The 26,468-nt window shown below is 47.7% G+C and overlaps 1 pseudogene; it reads right to left on the bottom strand.

Moving 5' to 3' along the window:
• Positions 1-26,393, bottom strand: part of LOC115651271 — a 32,979-nt pseudogene extending 6,586 nt beyond the window's left edge.
• Positions 26,394-26,468: the final 75 nt, after the last annotated feature.

Raw genomic sequence — 26,468 nt, 5'->3', positions numbered from 1 at the left:
TTGCTCTCGCGTTCCCTGAACCCCCGTGCAAGCAGATCTCCTTCCCCGCGGTGTGCTCTCGTGTTCCCCGAACCCCCGTGCAAGCAGGTCTCCTTCCCCGCGGTGTGCTCTCGCGTTCCCCGAACCCCCGTGCAAGCAGGTCTCCTTCCCCGCGGTGTGCTCTCGCATTCCCCGAACCCCCGTGCAAGCAGGTCTCCTTCCCCGCGGTGTGCTCTCGTGTTCCCCGAACCCCCATGCAAGCAGGTCTCCTTCCCCGCGGTTTGCAGGGGGGTTCGGGGAACGCGATAGCAAACCGCGGGGAAGGAGATCTGCTTGCAGGGGGGTTCGGGGAACACTGGAGCAACCCGGGGAAGGAGACCTGCTTCCCCGCGGTTTGCTCTCGCGTTCCCCGAGCCCCCCTTGAAGCCGCCCAACAGCGCTGCAGTGTGGCCACATCTAACACCACTTGCAGCGCTGGTTGCTGTAAGTGTGGCCACTCGGCAGCGCTGGCCCTATACAGCTGTACTAATACAGCTGTAACAACCAGCGCTGCAAAATTGTAGATGTAGACATACCCTGAGATTCCGCTTCTTACTCTGTGTGTTGGGCCTGACACTGCTGAGTATGATACGCAGAGTGTTTGGATTCTTCAAGTAAGGACTGGAAAAAGGCTCCGAGCCAGGTACGGGAAAATCCCTTGTGCAGTAAGCAGAGGGCCCTCTTGATCAGTTTCTTGGCCAGTGCGATTTGGCCCATGTTGAAGCAGACCTGCATGGGGAGTGACTAGTAAGGCAACCACTGCAACAATGCCACTGCATAATTGCACCTAGGGGAGAGAGTCTGACAAAGTCAGGGAGGGTGAATGACATTTTCTGCATTTTAAGATAAAACAGGGTTGAGGTGGGGTCCTGCAGACAAACTGAGCGGCAGGTACCCAACAAAGGAATAATGAGGTACTGTGTATCTGACTGTCTAGGTTCTACTGTGGTCCCTGCTAATATCTGAGTGCCTCACAAACACTGCAGTAATCAAATCAGGAGATAGGAAGATTTGGAGATGCCACTGTGGCAAGGTTGGCCTCCAAAAGGAGATGGTGGTGTCTGCAGCTGAAAGAGGAGCTTGCAAACCCAAAGCCAGGAGCAGATATGGGGCGAATACTGTGTATTCCTTGGGTTGCTGCTGCTACTTGCTCCTCCAGGGCAGCCAGGATCCAAGAGAGTGCTCGGATTGCGCACTGTATTAGCAAAACGCAGCAGTCTCGGCAGTTAGATGGCAAAAGCAGGTGGGCTCCTGATTTTGCTCCAACTTTTTTTAAGGTGGCAATGGTGAGATGGATGGGTGGTAGAACCTTGACGGGTTTGCACAGGAGTTGGGGCTCATGGGAAAGGCAGAGAGCAAGAGTCAGAAACCCCGCGAACCATATCATCTTTGAAGAATCCTGTGGCACCTTATAGATTAACAGACATACTGGAGCATGAGCTTTCGTGGGTGAATACCCACTTCGTCGGATGCTCCATGCTCCAATACGTCTGTTAGTCTACAAGGTGCCACAGGACTCTTTGCTGCTTTTACAGATCCAGACTAACACGGCTACCCCTCTGATACTTAATATCATCTTTGGACATCCTCCGGCATCTACCGGGCATCTTACCTCTCCCCTGAGGCTACAGAAAGTGGCTTCCTCAAACTGGTTGATCTTCAGTTTTGGTCTCTTCAGACAAGGGAACACTGCCAATGCTGACAATTCCTGTAGGCCACTTGCTTTCTTCAGATACAAGTATGCCTCAAGCAAACACAGGGAGATACGGTGAGAGACTGGGCCACCGCCTGCCCAAACCACACAACTCTGGCCACCCCACCCCCTATTTATTAGCCAGAGGAAACTTATCCAGCACCAGCTTTAGGTTAGGTCAGCTAGAAATGCAGGAACTTATGGATGCCAACTCACCATATAATTGTTGGATAAATATAAGGAAGCAGCCGCAGACTCCAGCAGATAATAAAAAGCCCTGGTTCTGTCATTCACCATCAGGCAATGGCGGGCTAGGGCAGAGACCACCGACTCCACTCTCTCTCCACATTCACAGGGTGCCAGGTTTGTGGCTTCCTCTTTGCCACGTTTATGGTACTTAATCATCTTGTCCACTCTGTCCAGGAACTCCTGTTCAACTCTATAGTGAGACAGAAGAGAGGGCATGACCGCTGTAGCCCAAGTTGAATATCGCTAAAGGATCCCCTGGGGATGATCCTATCAGGGCTCAGTCCTCAGTATCCACACGGGCATTGGGGAACCCCGACTGCAGAAAATATTAAACACTCCAAAATTTAACTAAAAAAAAAAATTGTTTCCTTTAAATTGACATAAAAATTCCCAAGTTGTCTGGCATCACCCACCAACCGAGGAAGGATGGGCTTGAAGTTAAGACATAGGACTGAGATTCAGGAGTACCAGGTTCAGTTCCCTGCTCTGCTACTGACTGTCTGTGTGACCTTGGGCAAGCACCTCCATTTCCCCATCTGTAAAATGGGGATAACAACAATGCTGTAGCTCACAGGCTGCTGTGAAGTTAATAAGGTGCCCAGATACTATAGTGGTGGGGGCCAGACCTAACTAGATCGAAAATCCAGTATAAAGCATTTATACCACCATCAAAAATCCGCTGTGCACAGGCTCCCCAACAGCAATCAAGAACTGCAACATAGCCATTTCCAGACTGGATCAATCAGGTCTGCAATAGCAACCAGCAGGTTATAGGTCTCCAGAAGGTGTGAGAACCCCCAGCAGGCAGAGGTGGGATAATCTGCTCCCCCACAATAGTTCTCATCCTGGTCTCTCAGACAGAGATAGGCTAAAGCATGAGGTTTTCTCCCCTTCCTAAGTTTGTTAGCATTAACTGTTATAACTCTGGCATTAACTGTTATGGCTCTTGTTACTCATATAAATGTCCACGCCCTTTCTGAATCTTGCTAAACTCTTGGCCTCAGTGACTTCCTATAGCTATGAGTTCCAGTTACGCACTGGGGAAAAAAGTTTTTTTTTTATTTCATTGAATGTCCCCTTGTTCTTGTGCAATGAGGAGGAAGAACAAAAACTCCCAATCTGCCTTCTCTACACCATCAATTATTTGATATACTTTTATGTCCCCTCTTGATCCCAGTCTGTTCAATCTAGCTTCATATTAGAGTTTTGCCAGGCCCTTAATCATTCCAGTCACCCTTGTCTGAACCCTGTCTAATAATTGTGCAATATCCTTGCAAAAAACAGCAATAACTTTTTATCATTGACCAAGGGCCTGATCCTAAGTTCACTGAAGTCAATAGGAGTCTGCCCATTAATTTTGATGGGGTTTAGATTAGATCCTAGCTGAGCCAGATCTGAACTAATGGGCTTCGAGCTGAAAAGTTCTGTTATCTCATTTCCAGTCCCAGTCCTGTGAGCAACCTGTTCCCAAGGAATTAATTTGCTCTTTAAGAACACAGGTGATCAAAGATCCCCCCTACCATACCGGAGATGATCGTCTGGCAACACCTGTTTATTCATGGCTGATTTTGCCCTGCACTGCAAATTATCTGAAAAGGAAGTTAAAAAAAAAGAGTTAAATGAATCATGTTCTAGCTTCCAAAATTTACTTTATGGTTTAGGATAGGGTATCTTTCACTTCCTCAGCTAAACTGTTGTGTTTCATTCCTGTGCACTGTTAAACAGCTGACGGGTTCCATCCCAGAGGTGGGTATGACGTGATGCCTTTGTTTAAATTACATATCAACTAATTAAGTCTCTAAAATTGCTGTGAGTGTCCAGCGAGAGGGACTTGACATTACGGTCAGCCATCTCTGGGAAACTTAGGAACTGGGTTCACCTGCAAGGCAAGGTTTAGACTAGCAGAGTCTCAAGGAGTTTGCTGGTGAGACGGACAGATTGGTGTGGCAGGGAGCTGACACACAGTTTGTGCTCCAGCAAACCACTCTCTTGCTGAGGCAGAGGGGTAACATGTAGCTTAAGATTCTGGGCATCCCGGGAGAGCATCACATCTTATGCAAGTCACTTAGACTCTCTGCTTTAGTCCCCCATCTGCTGTGAAGATAACTACAACTGAAAATCATGAGGCACTCAGATACTGTGGTAATGGTAGCCAGGTAAGTACTCTCACAGCCATAACAACAGACAGGCTCCTCTCTCTCTCTATGTCCCCCTTTCAAAGCCTCCCCCATTCTAACTACGTTCCCAGCTGGACAGCCAAAGAAGTTTTACCTTCACATGAAGCCATGGGAGTTTCTATGGTGAGTTCCTGCCCCAGAGGGACATCAGTCCTCTTTGCTGCATCTGAAACAGACGAGACAAAATAACTTCTGAATCTGAAATGCTCTACACAGGCATCGTTATCTTCCTGCAAACAGAGACTGGAGCTGCACTAGTGACCAGGTTTGCCTACTGCAAACACATAAGCTGGAACTTTATTTTAGATCTGTGTGTTTGGTAAGTTAGGAATCTCTCTGTGGTTCCTCTATCCCCTTATGTGATGCTCAGCACTGGAACTGCATCCAAGAATGCTCTGACCTGCATACAAGAAGCATCTGGATATTTGATATATTAGAAACCAGACATGGCATTAGATAAGCCTGACACAGTCAGCCAGTCAGGTGACCTAGTTCTGTATTGGCCGTCTGGGTTACAATGCAGATTTCAGGCCGGCTAATGTATCACTAGTCTTCCCAGTTTGTCATTTGTTTGACAGAAGCAGGAAACACATTTACAGAGTTTCCAAAACTGGAAATATCATATGGAGAAGCAACACCTTGCAGGATGTAAGAGGACAGGAGTTTTCAAGACACTGGTGCAATCATTCAACACACTGCAATGTTATGCTCCAGAGACTACAGGTATCATCTTCATCCTCTTACAGGATATCCCATGCACTGGTGTGAACTACAGCCTCCAAAAATGCACAACCCTAAAACGCAAACACCCTGCAATGCATTGTTAGCAGGGCCGGCTCCAGGCACCAGCGCGCCAAGCACGTGCTTGGGGCGGCATGCCATGGGTGGCGCTCTGTCGCTTGCCGGAAGGGCGGCAGGCGGCTCCAGTGGACCTCCCGCAGGTGTGCCGAGGGTCCATTGGTCCCGCGGCTCCGGTGGAGCATCCGCAGGCACGCCTGTGGGAGGTCCACCAGAGCAGCAGGACCAGTGAGCAGCAGAGCGCCCCCCGTGGCGTGCCGCCATGCTTGGGGCAGCGAAATGGCTAGAGCCGGCCCTGGTTGTCAGTCCCTCTATGCTATTTCCTCTGGAGCTCCACTGTGTGGGTTTCAATAAGAACTTCAGTTTACCTTGTGCTAAGCTTGTCTGAAGCCTCTTCCTAGTTTCTTCAGAAAGCGCCAGAGCCGTGCCCTTTGTCTTACTAGCCGGTCCCAGCAGAGTCTACATTGCTCATCTGGGTGTTCAGGGCATAGCGGTGGAAGGAAATGAAATCACCTCCACCACAGCTTCTGCATTTGTGAGCCTTGTGCTCCAGGAAGGAGGCACATTTGAGGTGCAGGGCCTTCTTCTGATCCCCCAGCCACAGCTCCTAGGCCCCTTCTCGCAGCAGGGGAGTGCAGAACCGCATTGTTTGATCCTGCTGCAACACTCCCAGCTCCTCTTGCAGGCTGACATCTGGAAAGCAGCAATGATTCCTTTATTACATTACTGCATCAGATTTATCTGACTGGAAACCGCTTACACTGGCTCTTCCTCTGGGAAGGGACCTGTCATTTTTTAGTTGTTTATAGAAGTGCTTTACACATCTAGGGAGCGGTATAAATAAATAATAATAAAGCAGAGCCAATGTGATTACGATGGCTGTAGAGCCTCATGCAAAATTCTCCTAAGCCTCCCAGGGAGTAATTTCCCCACCACTTATGAATGCAAAAAATTAAGTGAACATAAGAACAACCGTACTGGGTCATACCAAAGGTCCATCCAGCCCAGTATCCTGTCCGCCGACATTGGCCAATGCTAGGTGCCCCAGAGGGAGTGAACCTAATAGGTAATGATCAAGAGATCTCTCTCCTGCCATCCATCTCCACCCTCTGACAAACAGAGGCTAGGGACACCATTTCAACTGCCATCACTGGCCAGTGACTATGTACACGAGGCCGGATCCAAACTCCAACAAAGTCAATGGAAGGAAATACTCCCATTGACTTGAATAGGCATTGTCTCTGACACAAAGGGACAAAAGAAAGTGACATTAGCCCATCATTTCCAAGGTATGGCCAAAAGAGAGAGCAACAAAGGAGTTCCCAGGGAACACTGGGGGTTCTGGAAACTAAAAGCCCCGCTCACCTTCAGACTCCTCTGGCCCCAGGGTTTGCATCGTCAGGGGGCCCAGATGTGTGTGTAAATGGCAGGAACCTACTGCCTGTGTAGCCCTGGCTTCTTTTCCAAAACACTCAAACACGTGGAAATTGATCAGGCTCATGAGTGTCTCCTCCATCTCCTTGTTTGTCCACTCCGAGAGGATGTACAGCAGCAGCTCTGGAGTAAACGTATGGCCAATGAGAGCTGCACATTTAACTGCCATCTGCTCAGAGGGGCTCAAGCTGTCCAACTGGGCTACAGCAATCTCTGCAGACAAAGAAGTCAATCAGTCAATAAACTTCCTCCCGTGAATATATTAACTCGCAGGATATTATTCAGTTGCTCGCTGTCTCTGGGATGTGGCATAGAGTTCCAGACAATGATTCTCCTTTCCCACTCATGCTCATTTTAGATCAGTATAATTCCACTGACTTCAGTGATTGGCATAAGTGACTCAGGCCCAGAGTGTGGTCCCTGGTAAACAAAGCCAGATGAAACTGGAATGCAAGCTGTGTGGAAGCCTGCTCACTCCTATTTGTTTTGTACAATAGATGCCTCCTGTACAAGGACTGCGATTCCATATATTATGGACCCTCTGGTCTTTAGCCTGAGTCCATTCCAGGAAAGTAGCAGAATCCTGTTTGGATCCCTGACCTCTTCTTTCAGTACAAATTAATACACTGAGGGAGCCCCCTCTGTGCCTTAGGGCAACACCGTTTGTGAACACTGTTGCCTCGGGCAACCAAAAGGAAATCCCAGAATGCAATTTTGCACTGACTTCAGGTGGGTTCAAGGTACATTGTGATCAATCATTCAAGTCCATTTGGACGTGAACCCAGCGAATAAGGCTTCTGACTCAGGAGACTCAGGCTCAGTTCCCTGTCACAGACCTCCTGTGTGATATGAAGCATAAGGCAAGTCACTTACATTCCTCTGTGCCTCAGTTCCCCATATGTAATTCAGAAATAATACTTCCCTCGCTCACAGGGGAGCTGTGGAGCTAAATACGCTCCAGACCATAAGGCACAGATACTGTGGCAATGAGACTGCATAAGTACCTAAATAGATAAATAAGCGGAAAGAATGGAGCTTGAATTGGATTGTGCATCCAAAAAGCACCACTGGTGAACGCAGTAGATACCCCTTTTATTGAAAGCTCCACACTAGCTCGGTCTAACAGAGTTCCCAAAGTCTTTAGCCTGTCTCCGTGATGAGCTCTGGATCTCAGACCTGCACTGCAGCATTCAGCTCCCCAGGTCTTTTTCATTTCTCTTTGACCACTGCCTCTGAAGAGACACACTGAGCACCAGCCGATCAGCTGCTCACCTTTCAGCCTCACCGGGAGTGGAACGGCATCCAGGTCCACATCCTTCCTGGTGGTACAAATGTAAAGCTCTGTGTCTTCCTTGGAGGAGACTATAGGTGCTCTGTAGGGTATCGATTTGATGGCACTGGCTGCGTGGAGAGAAGGAATCATTTGGAAACATTTTACAACGGCACAGTTTGAGCTCATCTTAAAAATATATAAAAATTAAACCATGAACTAGTGAGAGCTAAAGAATTTGTGCTAATTTATTTAGTCTTCTGCACTATAGGTATTAGAAAGGTCTCTGTAAAACTCATCTTTCTTTCCTCAGTGTTTATTCCACCTGCCAGAAAATGCAAACTGCAAACACTTTGATGCAGGGACTGATAGCTCTGGTGTCAGTCTAGTTTCTAAGCACCCTCGATAGCCTTTGCTGAAACGCTATTTTGTATCTCCCTACAAACCACATTGCCTCAGATGAATCACATCCGCACCAGGCCACACTAAAGGAGCTGTTTTCCCCCTCTAAGCAAGGGAAGTGCTTCCAGATCGCTAATGGCAGCACTGCATCATCTATCACCTCCTCTTCACTGAGAACAGCTCCTGCACCAAAGTCCAGACCCAAAAGAAAGTTCAACTGAAGACAGAGACGACAGGAACTGTTGTTAGATCATCCCCAAGTGAAATGTTATGAACATTAAGGTTTTTTAAAAGTTGATGGCGCCGTGATTTAAAGAAGTTTCCTTTCAGCCAAGATTGGATTTCTAGTCCTGGGTAGGACTGATTCAGAGTGAGCAGGCTACAGGTAGAGGAGAATCCCATAATCTATTCTATTCTATGTGTATCCTTGTGAATCGCTCATTGGATAAGGACTGAGAAACCCAGGTTCTGTTCCCAGCTCTGCCACTAGCCTGCTTGGTGACTTTGGGCAAGTCAGTTCCTGTCCTGTGCCTCAGTTTCCCCACCTGTAAAGTGGGGATAATGCTATTGAACTTTGTAAGATGCTTTAAGAGCTACTGATGAAAAGTGCTATAGAAGAATTAGGTATTATTCTATTCAGGTTCTTACACTGTCCTCACCATAGTATCTAGGTGTCTTCCCGTAGCGTATGAAGGACATGAGCATGAAGGTGATAACTTCTACTCACCCTGAGCTGGATTTGAACCAGGGACATAGAAGTGAAAAGCTCTCTATTCTGTTAGCCACAGGGCTGACTTTGAACTAGAGACAGAGGGGAAAGGCTCTCTGTTCCATTAGCCATACCCTAAATCATCCAGACCTGCTCCATGCCTCCCAAGATCCAGCTAACATGAAATAGAGATGTAAACTGGAATTCTGAGTTCTTTGGCTGGGAACAGAGCTATGGGATTTAGATGAGTTAAGAAGGTGAATCGTACTAGGCAGGTTATCCCATTCATCCTCTTCTTTGTCCTCCTCTGGGACGTGATAAAACTCAAGAACCTCATTAGCATGGAGGTCCATCAGTAAAGCTTCACAGTACAATGGTACCCCAGAGCTTCTTTGTATGAGGAATCTAAAGAAAGGAAAAAGCCCAACACTTACTAATGCAAGCAGTTTCTCAGTGGTAATATGGAATTTAGCACATTTAATATATTTTTAAATAGTTGATTTCATTTATCTTTTTTCCCCCATTTATGATGCATTGATTATCGGGAGGGAAAGCTAAGCAGTAAAAACCAAGACCCTGGAATAAGCAACTGGCCCAGAAGTGGAAGAAACAAATGGAATAGGAAATCCTCACGAGGTGAAGGATTGCCCTAAATTGTTTGCCTGGTTTAGCTGGCAAGCTGAAAAGGGTTTTCAAATTAAATTTGGATTCAGGAAACCACGTACGCTGGTACTTAAGTCCCATTGCAGTTGATGGGATTTAAGCACATGCAACAAAAATGTGCTTAAGTGCTTTCCTGAATCGAGACCCAAATCAGTAACAATACCAGGGCATACTTTAAACGGCGCTGGCTAGAGTTTAGAGCAGCGGCAGGGAGTAAGGACTTCTGGATTCTATTCCCAGTTTGACCAGGGATTTGCTGTGTGGCATGGGGCAAATCATTGAATCCCTCTGTGGGGGGAGGGGGGGGCAGCTATGACCCTTCTGTTTTTCTGTATTCATGGCCCTTAAGGCTTGATGTCCCTCCCTGGTGGACCTGTTCCTCTCCACATGCTAATGCAGATTAGTCAGGTGACAAGGGCACTTATGTTTCCATCTCTCTGGGAATGCTAACCACTCCAAGGGCCTGACGGGCCATCTCCAAGAGTTTGGAAGGCTCCAGTTCCTGGAGGACAACACCAGCGGTCTTGGGGCTCTTCATGATGCCTTGGGCAGAAGCACAAGGGAGCAGCTCTTTGGAGGCAAAGGGAGACAATGACAGGACTATAAAGATGGGGACACTCAAGAGGAGTTTTGCCAAAAAATCCCAGGAGGCAGCATCCATGTACTGGGCTTCATCGATGATGAAAACCAGTGTCGCTTCTTCTGCTGCCTGAAAAAGAAAAGGGATGAGACCAGTGCATTAGGCCAGGCTTCAAGTAGAGAGAAAAAGAGCCAGGACAGACCAGACAGGGGTTTGCTCATTCTTTAAATTGGGTATTTTTAATTGACATCAATTCAACTTTTCACTAATTCCCTCAGGCACCTGTTGAGCCTGAATGTTAAAACCCCTCAAGCTACTTCCTCAGTTAGTGAAAATCAGCGTAGCTCTCTTGAAGTCAATGTTGAGATCAGGTTAAACCAGGTGAGGATCTGGCCTCATATTTCTAACCCAGCATTTAACTTGTAAGCAGCTGAACCTTTTTAACTTGGGAGGGGGAAGCTCCAAGTCAGAAAATCTGACCAGTTTTCAAAGCAGGAACAAGTGCTATGAGATGTGATTTTCAAGAGCCCCTGGCTGATTTAGGAACACAAATCCCAGGACTTGTGCTCCTAAGACACACAGTTGCTTTTGAAAATCCCAGACCATGTGTTCAGGAGGGGCCTCCACAAAGCATCTCAGATTTAGGGAAGACACCACTATTGAGTCTTTGGGGAAGATAGTCCAAGTGAATGGTCATCTCAGCCAATTAAAGTAAAGCTGTTTGCTAGCCCTGTTTTTGTAACCCACTCAGGGTAGTGCTCTATACTCTAGTGGTGGGCTGTGCCACATGCAGACGTTGATGAACCTTCTACAGCCATAGGTGGCAGAGCTGGATCTACACTCAAGCAAGAGATGCTCAACCCATGTTCTACCATGTTGATGACCTATCTGGGGCACGGTTTAACACCTGCAAGCCCAATCTCTCACTTGTACCTAGCCGGGGATGTCTGTTCACCCCATTTATCTGGTGATGGGGTTTGCTCACCTTCCGCGGGACTCTGAGGTAAAGCATTTCCTCTTCTTTTTGCTTTGTCTCATTGTCCATGTGAGAAACCTCAGCTGACATGGGGAACTGGTCAGGAAGACACCAGGATAGTTAGCAAGAGACCTAGCATGCTTGGGAGTTAATGCACATTAGCAGAAAAGCAGCCAAGAAGAAAGTTCCAGAGCAGCAAGGCGTATATACATTGCTCGTTGCCTTTTTTTTTTTTTTTAAATAAACCTTTCCTTGTGGATACTTAATGGCTCAGAATTTGTCCTGGGACATCCAGTTGAAGGCTTTGCTTTCTAGGCCAATGGCTTGAATTTGACCCACGTCACTATGATGTTCGCATCTGGCCACTTTTTGGTGAACTACATTACATGCATTTGCTGGATCTTAGTCCAATACCTAGAGAGCAGTTATCCACATCACAAAAGTCACCACCCACTAGTGGCATCGTCGCTGTCCATCAATGGCACGCAATGATGGAATCAGTAAGGAGATGCTTCTGCATGCTTTGAACTCCCTCCCTCTCACCCCCTTGCCTTGGGCTGGATTACCCCCCTCCAAGTAAAGGATTGGATGGAAAATTTGTTGAATTTCTCCTCACCAGGTCTCCTCCAATGCTGTGTAAGGGGTAGGAGCTATGCCCACAGAGTAAGACTTAGCCTCAGTGAGCTGGCATCATAACAACAATGAGAGTAATCTCAGGCAAAGGTGAACAGAAGGTTGCCTAATTCCAGGCTCACAGCATGTCAAGGGGGTTTTGAATTCTTTGATATCACTGGATGCTCCAGACAAATTCAGGGAAATTTAGTAGCCGTATCCAATGTACCGGTCAGTCTCATGTAGAACAGTGAAAATGTCTTAGCTTTCTGATTATTTGGAAATTTGATCCTGGCCACAATTTTGACATTTCTGCCAATGAAATTCAAGACAAGGATGAATGATGCTGAGACATGAGCCTGACACAAATGAAGGAATCGACTGAACCCCCACTCCTTATAACCAGCTCATGCACAAAGTGGTTACCCCTCATTGGATCTTCTCCCAGAGAGTGGGTGCTTTCCCCATTACCTTCACAAGGAACTGATTATTGAGGAGGCAGTAGAAGGTCTCTTCCCACAGCCCAGTGAGCTTGCTTTGGAGGATGTCTTGTCTCTTATAAGGTCTACAGGCATCGATCCCGAAGACTATGGTCATAAGTGACAGGATAGCATAAAAGGACTCCTGGATATCTACTTTGGACAGCTCTAGTGCTATTCCCCTCTGTTGAAAATTATTATTATTATTTGTATCATGGTAGCCCCACGGAACCCCAGTCATGGCCCAGGACCCCATTGTGCTTGGTGCTGTACGAACACAGACTCAAAGTCCTCATTCTATAGAGGGTCTTCTGAGCAGCTTGCGAAGCTGCTTCTTAGAGACCTGTCCCCAACCTTGATTAGAAGCATCTGACAGAAACTGTGTTGGGAGGCAGGGGAGCTGCAGCCTTTGAGTGGTATAAGGGCAAGCTAGATACACCCAAAACAGTACGACATATGATGGTGGTGATCCAGAGATTTTAAATCCTGAAGGAACCATTATGATCATCTGGTCTGCCTATAACTATAAAACATAACATTAACAGTGCACACGCCAGAGAATCTCACTGACCGATTCCTGCATCAAGCCCTTGACTTCTGTGTTCAGATTTGGAGCTGTTTTGGGGGAGAGAACATTCACTCTTGATTTCATACCCAGCACAGCCTGCTATTCGTGTCTGTTTTTCACTGACATAGGGAGCAATTCTGCCTGCAGAAGCAGTCACAGGGAATGAAAAGAAGCCCACCCTAAACTACAGGACAAATAGATGTGGGAGATCACATGATGGGATCACTGGCATGACTGGCAGCTGAATTACCCTCTCCTCCAGTGTCGGCTCATTGAGGGGATGGGGATAGTATTTTATCCATGATAACAGAGCCCTCACTGGTGAGACTCGGATACAGGTGAAGGCATTTTATCACTGGACATGTGCTCAAGGACTCCAGCCTGAGCTCACACAGCGATTCACTGAGAGACACTGAGTAGGTGGTTACACTGAATGATTGTGGTGGTATCATGATGAATACACATTGCAACCACCGTTTGTGACACCCACTGGAAGTGTTGATATGGCTCCATGGATGAGATTGTTGTGGGGAAGAGGCTCTGAGAGAGACAAAAACACCTCAGCAAATATCTTCCCTTGAAACTCAAAAACAATTGCCTATGAGGTTAAGATAATTATCTAACTACACATAGGCAAGACCCTGCATTATGCTAAGGGGAGTATTACATCTAGGATACATAAGTCAGAATAGAGGAGCCTTTGCAGAACTGTGCGGTGACCCAAGACTGGAATAGGGATGCTACTAAGCAAAGTTAAGAGAACTGACCTGTGATTTTCCTCCCTGGCTAGGAAGTCTATTTCAACAATTAACCGGCTTTTTCCATAGCCCGTAGAGCCTTTGTACATAACAACATGGCCTTCTCTGTGTCTCACAAATCCTTGCAATGCAGCCTGGAAGACTCTGATCTCTTTCTCGCGACCTTTCAAGAGGAAGGTGTTTTATAGACAGTATATTAGAGTATAGGACATTGTTCTTCCCAGCCATGCAAAGCTGGAAGTGGCTGTCTCTAGAATTCTACTTCATACGTTGGTCTTAGGGGGTTGCTCAAAGCAACAAGAAAAAAAAAACACCACCACCAACATGCCGTAGGCCTAAATAAACCTGCTCTGGAGTGTGTCCAGCTCAGAGACCAGGAGGAAGAGCTCTGGGCCTGAGTTCCAATCCTACATATGGCATTGCACTGTGGTGCCATCAAGCAGACAAGCTAGCTTGTGAATTGTCCTCTATCATTTTACAGGTTGCACCTCTGTCTCAATCACAGGTACCTTGCAACCAGTTGGGCTGCTGGCCTACAATCCTTTAGCTTGCCTGCAAAGACAAGCATTGGAACTGTGGACACATGGGAACAGGAGAGGGGAAAGATCAGAGTTGATCTTTTGCTTTAAACAAAAACATATGGCTGTTATTTTCCCTGATGTTGTTAGATGGCAACTCCCCTTCCTATTTATCCCTATGTCCTTCCTCCCAACATTGCATCCCTTCCTGCCTTTCAGGGATGTTCTGCACATTATTAAAATTGTGCCAAGAGATAGATCCACCTACCCAGCAAAGGTCGATTCCCATCCTTCTTCCTGGTAAAGCCTGACTTTGCAAACATTCTAAAAGGAGGAAGGAAGATGAGAGACAGTGATCACCTATCTGGACTATCATACACTAGGTAAGAAATAAAGAGAAACAGAGGAAAGAATTTCAGAAGATCCATAAACCCATCTGGCTGCCCAGAGGCAAAATGAAAGAGTTAGATGGGCTCATTCATTTGCTGCGTACTGCCCATTCTTAATCCCAGTGGAAATGTAGGTGGTTGGAGGACATTTCAGGCAGTCGTTTGGATAAGGACAGTGGTTCTCAACCTTTTCCTTATCAGAACTCCTTCCATCTAGCTGGGAATAAGTCAGGACCCAGCTTCTATTTAGCAAGATGAGAAGGGCAGGATGGTCCCAACCATCTACGCCTGTTTGCAAGATCTCTAGGATTGCTGACCCCAGGGTAAGAATATTCAGCCTTTGAGTTAACAGAGTTAGATTTTCCCTTCTCTCTTGCTTGTGCTGGAAGGAGCACATAGGAGTGATTTACGGGTTTCTCTTTCTGCCTAGATATTCATAGGTTACCCCAGAGCTCACAGCATCACTCATCTCCTTCTCTGGAAGCTTCTTAAAAAAACAGCTGGGAAACCCAGATTTTGAGTAAGTCTCTTCATAACATGATATCATCCCTGGATAATGCGTCAGCATCCTGGAAGCCATCTTAACCCTCGAGCCAGTGACTGTGTCAGGAATAGAGTATGGAGAAAGGCAGTGAGCAATCTAACAAATTCTCTCTCTCACACACACACACCACACTGAAGTCCTATCCTACCTGTATATTCTTGCCTAGAATGCATGCCAGCAACTCTGCAGAACGCTAACCTGTTTGTAATCCCAGTGGAAACAAGCCTAAAATACAGTAAGAGCAACATGGAATCAGCCATAGAATTGTAGATTATCAGGGACCTCAAGAGATCATCTAGTCCAACCCCCTGCTCAAAGCAGGACCAATCCCCAAAGGGCCCTCCTCAAGGATTGAACTCACAACCCTGGGTTTAGCAGGCCAATGCTCAAACCACTGAGCTATCCCTCCCCCAATATCCCCTGCTAACACTCTCCATAGCTGTATCATTCTCACTCTCTTTGCTTTTGTAGTGCTCTAGACTCACTACAGGGCTTGCCACTACTGGGCCTGTGATAAATGACAGGCTCCTCCACTGGCCAATTAACACTCAGTCCCCGCAATGTCATGAAGCACTTTTGTTCTGTGCTGAACTCTGGGCAATGGTGGTTTTCACACCACTGGCGGGCTGGTGACTGGGGATGGAATGGCACTGGAGAAATATTATCCCAAGTAGTAATCAGCTGAAACGCCCACTGAATACCCAGAATTACAGTGGTAAATGATAAAAAAAAAAGAGTTTTGGAAGAGAAATAAACCTTCCTGCATTGAGGTACAAGCCAATCTCTAATTAATGGGGCCAGGAAGAAGCTTTCCCTTTGAGCAGATTACCCCATAATTGCAGGACTGAAGCAGCTGGTGCTGGTCACAGTCAGAGACAGAATACTGGACTAGATGGATCCCTGGTCTGATCCAACCTGGTAGTTCCCGTGTTTCTAACACATTTACTTTCAGAAATTTTTCTTGTTATTTCTGGTTGTCAATACCCATGACAACCTGTGTCTCTGTACAACTCCCACTCGTGACCAGCACTGGAATTAAGTCATGACTGAGTCCCATTTTCTCAAGTAGCAGTCAGTGTGATCCACGATGGGAGGTTAAAATGAGTAAGTGTTTCTCCCAGATCCCTGCAAGTCTTGGCAACTCAATTCAAACAGTGGATTGGACCAAAGAACAAAAGAAAAGCACAACTGACGGTGAGTGACATGTTCCTTTTTAGTGGCCGGTCCACTGGAAGATAACAGCCAATTACTGCTGTCAGCTAACAGCGTTACTCTCTTAGCTCAGTTGGTAAAAAAGTCAGTGCTGTAGTGCTAAAGACCCCAGGCTGGGAGCCTGCTGATGACCCAGGCAGAGGTCATTGCACTTACTCAATTTTCATGAGATTCTAAGAGCAGAAATTAGAGATGCTAATTGCACTATCTAAGGCATGGATGCTCTCCTCCTCCCTCTTATCACCAGGCAGCCCAAAGGCACACAGAAATGTACAGCCCTGTGTTGGAGGACAGAAAAAGAGAGAGGTTAGAAGTAGATTAATAAGTAACCCAAGTATTCCATTAAAGATATGCCAGAGGGGCTCAACCCAGTTGTGCCTTCAAATATCCAAGGCTTCCTTAAATGCTTGAATTCTGAAAAGCTACAGGCATGATGCATTTTGCATACGGTTACAAAGAGTTTGGGAACAAAGAGGGCTGAGAAAAAGGATGGTCCTGTGATTACAGCTGGCCCTTAACAGACCTGGGTTTGATTCCCAGCTGTGCCGCAGACTCCCTGTAGAAAGCAGGGTGATGATGTTTCTTTTCTCCCCTCAGTTGTCTGTCAGGACAATAAGCTCTTTGGGGCAGGGTGTATTTCTTACTATGAATATGGCCAGCACCCAGCACAAATGGGCCCCATATCTTAGCTGGCACTTTTATGTGCCGCTGTAATACAACTAAACAACCACATTGGTAAAAGTGCTGCTCAGGCCAAAAGCACCAGGTATCCCACTTGCTCAAAAACCTCAGTTGGTTCTTACTATTGGACAGATGCCACTGTTTGAGATTTTCTGTGCCTGGCTGGCAGCTGAATGGGCCCAACCCATGCCACTCTAGTGGGCATGCCTCTCCCTAATTCCCATAGTGATCCTTATGCCTGCTGGGGTGCATCTCACAGAGCAGCTAAGCCCTGCTTTACTCACTTTGCCAAATGTGGAGATTTGAAGAATTTTGCCTCTCCAGCCCTCCATGATACTAGAGATGCTCACAGTGGCCTCCTGGACCAGTTTGCACAGCTCTGTTGCTTTTGTGCTCTCGTGAAATTGCAGCTTGACAGAGACCACGGTTATCAGTCAAAGTTCAGATACAAACGCCAGTGGCTGATTGTCATCTATCTGGAAGATAAGGAACATGGGGGAAAAGACTCAGCTCCTTCATGCGCCTGGGATTTACTCTCTTCGTTGCCTCGGGTGGGGATTCACTGTGGAGCAGGGGAGGGCAAACTACAGGCCGTGGGACCAGCCCACCCAGCCCCCGAGCTCCTGGCCCGGGAGGCTAGCCTCTGGCCCCTCCCTTGCTGCCCCCCCACCCCCACAGCCTCAGCTTGCTCGCTCTGTCACCGGCACAATGCTCTGGGTGGCAGAGCTGTGAGCTCTTGGGGTAGCGCAGCTGCAGAGCCCGGCCTGACCTGGTCTCTGTGCTGCGTGGTGGTAGCAGCAGCGTGGCCTGGCTCCAGCCGGGCGCGGCTGTAGCGCTGCCAGCCACCGGTGCTCTAGGCAGCATGGCAAGGGGGCAGGGAGCAGGGGGGATTGGATAGAGAGCAGGGGAGTTCATGGTAGTGGTCATGGGCAGGGGTGTGGATGGTGGGTGGGAGGTAAACAGGGGGTTGAATGGGGGCAGGGGTCCCGGGGGGGCAGTCAGGAAGGAGGGAGGGTTGGAGGGGGCAGTCAGGGGCCGGGGTTCCAGGGCCAATCAGGGGACAGGGAGAAGGGGTGGTTGAAGGGGTAGGGGTCCCTGGGGGCCCATCAGAAATGAGAGGAGGGGTTGGATGGGACAGCAGGAGTCTGGAGGCGGCAGAGGACAAGGAACGCAGGTGTGTGGATGGGGCAGGGCTCCCAGAGGGGCCGTCAGGGAACAGGGGAGTTGGATGGGGCAGGAGTCCTGGGGGAGGGGCAGATAGGAGGTGGGGGCCGGTCCAAAATCCCCTCTCCTAACTGACCCTCCATACAATTTACGAAGCCCTCAGGCCAAAAAGTTTGCCTGCCCCTGCTGTGGAGGAACAGCAGATATCAGAACAGAAACAGCAGCATCTTACCTTCTTCAGAACATTTCCCAAGGCAAACCTCCGCAAGGCCAGCTCGAGCTCATGACTGGAAGCCAGGGCCACAGCCTCTCTCAGCAGGACTAGGAAAGGAATTTATATGGTGTAAGTCAGAGGTTCTCAAACTTTAGTAACCTGAGGACCCCCATTTTGATTTAATTTTTTTTTCACAGACCCCCCAAGCCCTCTGCTCAGCCCCAGGCCTCACCCCCACTCTACCCCTTCCCCCAAGGCCCCACCTCCACTCCACTCCACCCCACCCTCCTCTTCCTCGCCTCTTCCCACCCCCTCCCCTGAGCATACCCTGTCCCTGTTTCTCCCCCTTCTTCCCAGTGCCTCCTGCACGCCGCTCAACAGCTGTACCCCTGGCATGCAGAAGGTGCTGAGAGGGAGGGGAGAAGTTGAGGGAGGGAGGGGCAGGAGTTGATCAGCGTGGTCTGCGGACCCCCTGGAGTACCCTCTGCAGACCTCCATTTGAGAAATGCTGGTTTAAATTATCGAGAGGCAAGGGTGGGAGGGGGAAGGAGGCCTCTCCCTATTCCAAGGATCCTGCATTCTTCTTGTCTGGGACTCTGAATGCGAGGATCTCACCTTCATCGTTTGGATAATGCTGTAGATCATCTATGGACTTTTCAAAGTGTTCATCAAAATCAGATGGATGGAAGATCTTTAGGTATCGCAGCTGAGTACAAAGAAAAAATTATAGACAGTGTGTCATTTCCCCAAAGTCTGCTAAGTAAAAAATACATCAACAGGAGCATTCCAGCAACCCTAGATGTCATCCTTCACTATGGTCATCATGCCTAAATTGTTCCCCAAACTAACTTCATCATTCCCACTATTGGCACCTTCCTTTGTGCCAAAAGTTAAAAGTTCTGGATTTATAAAGGGTCTGAGCACCTGCCCCTCCCATTGACTTCCCTAGGATTTGTGGGTGCTCAGCTCTTCTGAAAATCAGGCCAAATGGCCCTAGAATCACATTGTCTACTGACCCTACCTGGTGATCATCAGAAATTGGGAAGAACTGCTAGCCATAAAAGTAAAACAGTTGCTTTTTGAGAGTGTTATGTTTGCTGCCCTCAAATTTCCCTCAGAGGGAAGGTATCTTGCAGCAATTTAACACATGCTCAGCATAGCACGGGGGATTAGAACTCACAATCTTTGGCTGTAAAAGCACAGGCCCTTGCTGACTGAGCTCAAGAAAATGTCCAATTAGATAACAAAGAAAAGGAACCATATGAACACAAGCCAGTCTGATATATCTTGGTTAATGGACTGATTCAAAGCTTGCTGAACTCAATGAGACTCTCCTCTTTTGACATCAATGGACTCCATATTACAGACTCCACTGCATAATAATTGCAAAAGCACTATGGGGCTCCTACCTTCATGGCTTTTTGGCCTTTAAGCATTTCTGTTTCTAACACGTCCCGGTCACAGAGCTCCCAGCAGTTCGGTGATAGAATCACTTCACGAGCTTGTGCCAGCCTCACATCGTCCACTTGCTGGCCAGTCACCAGCAAATGCTGACGTATCTCATCACCGACAATGAGCTGAGACACATGGCCTGCAGACATCCCTGAAAGGAGAAGAAAGTTTCTGTAACTGGTGTTCTTTGAGGTGTGTTGCTCATGTCCATTCCATATTAGGCGTATGTGCTCACCACATGCACTGGTGCCGGAAGTTTTTCCCTTAGCATGTTCTGGTGCCCTTTGGAGCGGTGCCCGCATGGCATGGTATAAGGGGCACCGCCAGCTCCCCCACCCTCATTTCCTTCCTTCTGGAAACTCCGACAGAGGGGAAGGAGGACAGGTTATGGAATGGACATGAACAACACATCTCGAAGAACACCAGTTATGGAAAAGGTAACTGTCTTTTCTTCTTCAAGTGCTTGCTCATGTCCATTCCGTACTAGGTGACTCCCAAGCAGTACCCCTGAAGGTGGGTAGTTGTTCACGGACGTGTAGATTGCAACACAGCTCTGCTGAACCCAGCGTCATCTCTGGCCTGCCGAGCGATGGCATAATGCGCCATGAACGTGTGGACAGAGGACCACGTCACAGCTCTACAGATGTCCTGGGTAGGGATTTGCGCCAGGAAGGCACCGAGGATATCTGAGCTCTAGTCGATTGGAATCTGACAATTGACAGCGGCAGCACCCTCACCAGATCATAACAGGTCTGTATGCAAGAAGTGATCCAGTTGGAAATCCTCTGTGAGGACACCGGAAGGCCCTTCATCCTATCCACTGTGGTGATGAAGAGCTGAGTCAATTTACGGAAAGGATTGATACGCTTTAGGTAAAAAGCCAAGGCCCTTCGGATGTCCAGGGCGTGCAGCTGCCTCTCCTCACTGGTCTTGTGTGGCTTAGGACAGAACACCAGGAGGAAGATGTCCTGGTTTATGTGGAAGACAGACACTACCTTTGGCAGAAAGGCCGGGTGAGGCCTCAGCTGGACCTTGTCTTTGCAGAATGCCGTTTACGATGGTTCTGAGGTCAAGGCTTTAAATCTCAGAGACTTGCCTCACCAACATCACCGCCACCAGGAAAGCAACTTTCCATGACAGGTAGGAAAGGGAGCAGGAGCCCAGCAGCTCAAAGGGTGGGCCCATAAGCCTGGAGAGGACCAAGTAAAGATCCCACTGGAGTCCATACCTGCCAGAAGAATCTCTCAAGGCCTCAAGAATCTGACTGTCATGTCACAAGAAAACACCGTCTGGCCCTGAATCTGTGGGTGAAAAGTGGAGATGGACGCGAGATGCATTGTAATGGAAGAGTGTGCCAGGCCCTGGTTCCTCAGTTGAAGCAGGTAGTCTAAGATAAGACTGTATGGAAGAGCATGAGAGAGAGATGCCATGCTCGGATGCCTAGTGGGAAAACCTCGTCTGCTTGGCCAGGTAAGTCAGTATGGTTGAGGGCTTCCTGCTTCCAGGAGGACCAGTTGGACCTCATCCGAGCAGGTCTGCTTCTCCTGGTTCAGCCATGAAGCGTCCACACTGAGAGGTGGAGGGACGCGAGGTTGGGGTGCAGGAGCTGACCGTGGTCCTGTGACAGCAGGTCTGGTCAGTTGGGCAGGGAGGGGCCACTGCCAGGTTCATGAGCGTGCTGAACTAGTGCTGGCCATCATAATAACCTGTGCCTTGTCTCTCTTGGTCTTTGTTAGGACCCTGCTGATGAGAGGAATCGGAGGGAACACGTACATCAGGCTCCCTGACCATGACAGAAGGAAGGCATCAGAGAGGGAGTTCTTGCCAGGTCTTCAGGTCGCTTCGGAGTGACCACGACTAGCTGGTCCAGTGGCCCTCCTCTCTGTGGTGCTGGCCACTGTGCCTTGATGCTGACCTGTCAGATTGGGATGAGTTCCTCCTGCAGGTCCCTGGGGATCTTCAGCGTTCGGTGTATCTGCATTGGTAAACCAGCAATCTGTGCCTCACGCTGCTTGACCTGTACTGGGATCTAGAGCGGGACCGGGAGTCAGAGTGGGCCGGTTGTCGGTAGTATCTCCCCAGTCGAGGAGATTCATGGCTTGGCGACCCTGTTCCACCGATTGGTAGCAGGACTGGTGCTGAGGAGACGGTGACACAATGAGTAGGTCTCGACGCTCATGCCGGGGGGTGCATGCCTCCGCAGAGTCTGCACCAGATTACCAGCGAGCAGCATCTAGAATCCTGCTGTCAGTGCCCAGGTCCAAGGGCCTAAGAGGGCTTCTCTGAGACCCATCCAGGATCACCTAACTAGAACTAACACTAAGGGTAAATACAAAGCTATATACAACTCTTTTAAAAAGAAACGTTCGTGAGACACACTGAACTAAGCAAAAGCTAGCCGAAGCAGCAGACGTTCCAGCACCGTCACTGGCGGCAAGAAGGAATTGAGGATGAGGGGAGCCAGTGGTGCCCCTTATACTGCGCCATGCAGGTGCCACTCCAGAGGGCACCAGAATCAGTCTCCTACGGATTCTGCTAAGAGAAAAACTTCCAGCACCGGTGCATGTGTCAAGCACACACACCTAACATGGAATGGACATGAGCAAGTACTCAAAGAAGAACAGGTTAGTTGCCAGTATGTTTCTTTGGGGCTGAGGTTGCTGTCATGTATTTCTTCCATTAGGCGTCTGTACCGATCTTCAGTTGGAGCTGTAGGCCCACTTCCGTGTAGCTAAACTCGAACTGCTCCTGCATCTCCAAGCTGCATTTTGCTGCTATGGTAATGATGTCACTGAGCTGGCTTCGTTCTACCTTCCAGAGCACCAGCAACGCATCCCCTGCAGGAGAGACCGCAGAATGGAGGGGGGCATGAAACAGAGATGGCTCTTTTCATGTGGGTGATTTCCAGCTGGTAAGATCCATGAAGGACCTGATCCTGTACCACTGAAGTCAATGGGAGCTTTGCTTTATTTTATTTTATTTTTTTTAACACCAGTGGGTGGAGAATCAGGCCAAAAATACTGTGACAGCCACTGATGCATTTCAAAAGCATAGAACAATGTAATAGGTACCTGTGGAGTTCAAGATATCGCCTCCAAAACAAAGCACATCTGAGGAACACGGAAAATGAATAAACGAGACAGAATATAATGCCATCTTCATTATATAGCCGCTTTCATCCCAAAGAGCTTTACAAACTATACATCTACACAAGAAACACTTTGGCATTGCTGAGATAGGGCATAACTGTTTTATAATGCACAGAAAGACTGCATAACATTGGGGGATGGAAAGGGGAAACAGCACTCTCAAGAGATCCAGTGGGGGGAAATTATTTAATATTTGTATTTTGGTAGTGCTGAGAAACCCTGCTCAGGCTTGGGAACCTCGTTGTGCTTGGTGTTGTATGAACATGGAGATTGGGGCAGGGTGTGCATCTAAGAGGAAGACAAGAATATAATTATTCTAATTGGAATTTGGCCAGCACCTTAGGACTAATAGCCTACAAATTCATACTCTTGCCAGGAGAGCTAACCGTCACAAGTGGTCAGGACTCCAGGATTTTCCACTTGCAATTAATGAATTAATTATTTTATGGATGAATGTTCATCAATTTGAGTATGTCACCACTGGAGCCATTAACATGCCAGCGAGCAGAAACCCAAATTTGACTCACTCGCCAATACCACAGCCACTAAGAAAACAAAGCAGGGATTTAGCTATAATAATATAAAACTATTTTTAAAACACATTTTCAGAAACAAGCCAGGAGGGCACATTATTTACAGACTCCTTGGGGTAGGGGTTGCATCTTCTTTAATACATTCCTCTGTAGCAATAGCAGAGCAATGCTGCTTGACCAAGAGTGAACATCTGCTGGCCCACCAAAATTTCCTGGCTTATGGAGTTAAACACACCACTTTCACCCTCTGTACAGCAATGGTACAATCATCTTATTTCAGAACGGTTTCCCGTAAGATACTAGTAACATCAACATAAAGTTAATACTGTGGGTATATGAAGGCTATGCTAGAGAACTCCCACATAAAAGTTAGGAAAAAGTCATGATAAAAGAGATGATAAAGATTTATTAGCAAACAAGAGCTAAACTGCTTGTTAAGCAGAAACATGTTTAAGACCATGACCTTTTGTTATCGCTGTGTAAGGTTGTTTTAAATCGCATACGTGCTTATTAGATAAAAATATCACAAAAAGCGGGGGAAACAATGAACAGGCGTATGTGACAGTGTATAAAATTTAATAATGATTGGTTGAAGACTTGTTTTGAACCCATGTTAAAGTAGGCCAAAGTTGTTATGCTTCTTTACAGTTGGGAATTTGGGGCACTCTGGAATTTGTAAAATTTGACAAGTTGACATTTGTTAGAGATTGGATGACACCAGCTATGCAAATTGTCATATAGGTTAAAGAAGGGAGAATGAGTCTACATAAAGACCTAGGTAATAGCCCACTTTGACCCAGTGCGGCCTGGTACTCCAGAATTGGTAAGTTAGTCTTTTCTGTTTGCGCTGTGTTTGTTTATAATACACAGACTCCCCCTCAAATGAAAAGATCTGAAACCTCCCTATGACAGAGAAACAGTCAGGTGGTGACACACAATAAAACTAATGCCCCTTCAAAGGCATTAAGGGGAGAGTGGCACCCAACTCCTATTGACTCTGAGAGGTGGGCATCTTAACTGTCCCTTTGAAAGCCTCCTCCAACCCTTTCAAGGGAGAAACTTTCTTCTGTGCCACAAAAGGGACAAATAGTAAGGGGTGTCTATCCAGTTACATTTGATCAGGATGACGATTGCTTTATGATACCTGGAGGGGGCAGTGAAGAGAGTTAGGCGATACTCCTGGAAGACCACCAAGAAAATAAAGGACCAAATGTCTTGAAAAGAAAAGCATTTTGGCAGAACCAAGCCAATCTCCGATTCTGAGGTTCGTATAGCCCTGAACAGATACTAGCTCACCCTATAGGTGGAGAAGTGAAGTACTTACGCTCCATTATCCCTTCTATATAATCGTTGAGCATCTGGGTTAGCTGTTCCGTGCCACAGTTCAGGTCATTGTTTGTATATAGCTTTTCAAGGAGAGCAGTTAATCCTGTGACACAAGCAAAGACGGAAGGCCAAACTGTCATCCTGAGGGAGCTTTCAATATTGTCCCAAAGGATAGCAGACACTTAACTAGGGAAGGGATATAAGTTGAATAGTGGCAGGTCTCAGCTGTTGCAATCAAATACACTTTCCATTACAAATTATAAGAATAATGTAGGGTTTGTGGCGAGTTTGGTACTTATGAAATAAGTGACTGATAGTGATTTCTAGAGATACACATGCACCTGCTATTCCAAGTCATTGGATTCTTTGAAGAGCTCTGTTCTTCGTGTTGAACTTTGTGAGCACGCGCAGTGGAAGGATTAACATCCACCAAGTCCTAGACCAGGGGTTCTCAAACCAGGGATCAGGACCCCTCAGGGGGTCGCAAGGTTATTACATGGAGGGGGTGGGTCTCAAGCTGTCAGCCTCCACCCCAAATCCTGCTTGGGCTACAGCATTTACAATAGGGTTAAATATATAAAAAAGTGTTTTTAATTTATAAGAGGGAGGTCTCACTCAGAGGCTTGCTATGTGAAAGGAGTCACCTGTACAAAACTTTGAGAACCACTGTCCCAGACTGAAGTTATCAGACTCATTTCTAATCATGATGTTGGACAAAGAGAAACCTTCCCATCTGCTCAGTGGAGCAAAGCTGCCTCAGGATGCAGCAGGGATCAGGGTGGGGGACAGGTAAACAGACTGGTTCAATTGGGGAAAAAAGAAAAGGAAAAAAAAAAAGCCCAGACTCCACTTTCCGCCAGAAATGTCCACTTTGTCTAAAGGAAAGCGAAAAGGCATGGAGCCTTCAAGGCTGGGAACTCACTTATGCAGCTGGCAGAGAGGATAGTCAACAAAAGGGGTTCTTTTCAATGAAACTCATATAGCATGATAGAAGAATCTAGATAAATAAGTGCAGAAAACCCTTTAAGGCAGCTGCTGACCAACTGATAAACTCAAATGGTTGCCCCATCCACAAAGGGAGCACAGACAGAGATTTGCCACAGGCAGACCTGCTCCTCACCTGTAATCTCCACACAGAGCAAGACTCCATTGAAGGTCTCCATGGAAGGCAGCATATACAGGAGGGAGTGATTGTTATACACCAGCAGGTCTGGGAGAAGGGCAACCACCTGCACCTGCCTGGGAGGGAAGCTCACCTTCATCGCCTTCTTACCCATCTCCTGAGAGGTCTCCTTCAGCACCCCCATCCTCCCCACCTCCTGAAGAGGCCCATAGGAAACTGATGCCACCTCTACCAGCTGTGGGGTCCAAGCCACTGACTTCTCCTGTACTCTCTGCAAGGATTCATGTGTCACTTTCCCACCTTGAGGGAACCAGCTGTAGCTTCCCGTCTCCTTCACCCCCCGAGGGAATCTGCTCAGCACAGCCATTTCCCTCCACTCCTGCAGAGACCAGTTTTTGCCCTCCACATCCCCTGCTCCTCTCTGAGGGGGACTACATGATGACCCTGTTGTCCGAAGGGATTCATCAGATGCTGCCATGACCTTCACCATCTGAAAAGGCGCATTTGACATACCCATCTTCCCCCACTGAGAGGGCTCCCCTGCTGGGCCCATGTCCCCAACCCCCACTGAGAGGTCCCAGCTGACTCCTCCATCTTCCCTCTGTGAGAGGACCCTGCCAATGTCCCCATATCCCCAACTCCTCTATGAAGGGATCCATCCTGGGTGTTGCCCACTAAGGCGTCCCTCACATAAGCTGCCATCTTGGTGCCGGAAGCAGAACACTCAAAAGTCCTGATGTGTCACCCTTTGTCAGCCAATCAGAATTCCCCACTGGG

The sequence above is a fragment of the Gopherus evgoodei genome, chromosome 4, assembly GCF_007399415.2.
Source record: "Gopherus evgoodei ecotype Sinaloan lineage chromosome 4, rGopEvg1_v1.p, whole genome shotgun sequence".
In the NCBI taxonomy this organism is placed as follows: Eukaryota; Metazoa; Chordata; order Testudines; family Testudinidae; genus Gopherus; species Gopherus evgoodei.
Note: the sequence above shows the minus strand (reverse complement) of the source record. Positions and strands in the feature narration are given on the sequence as shown.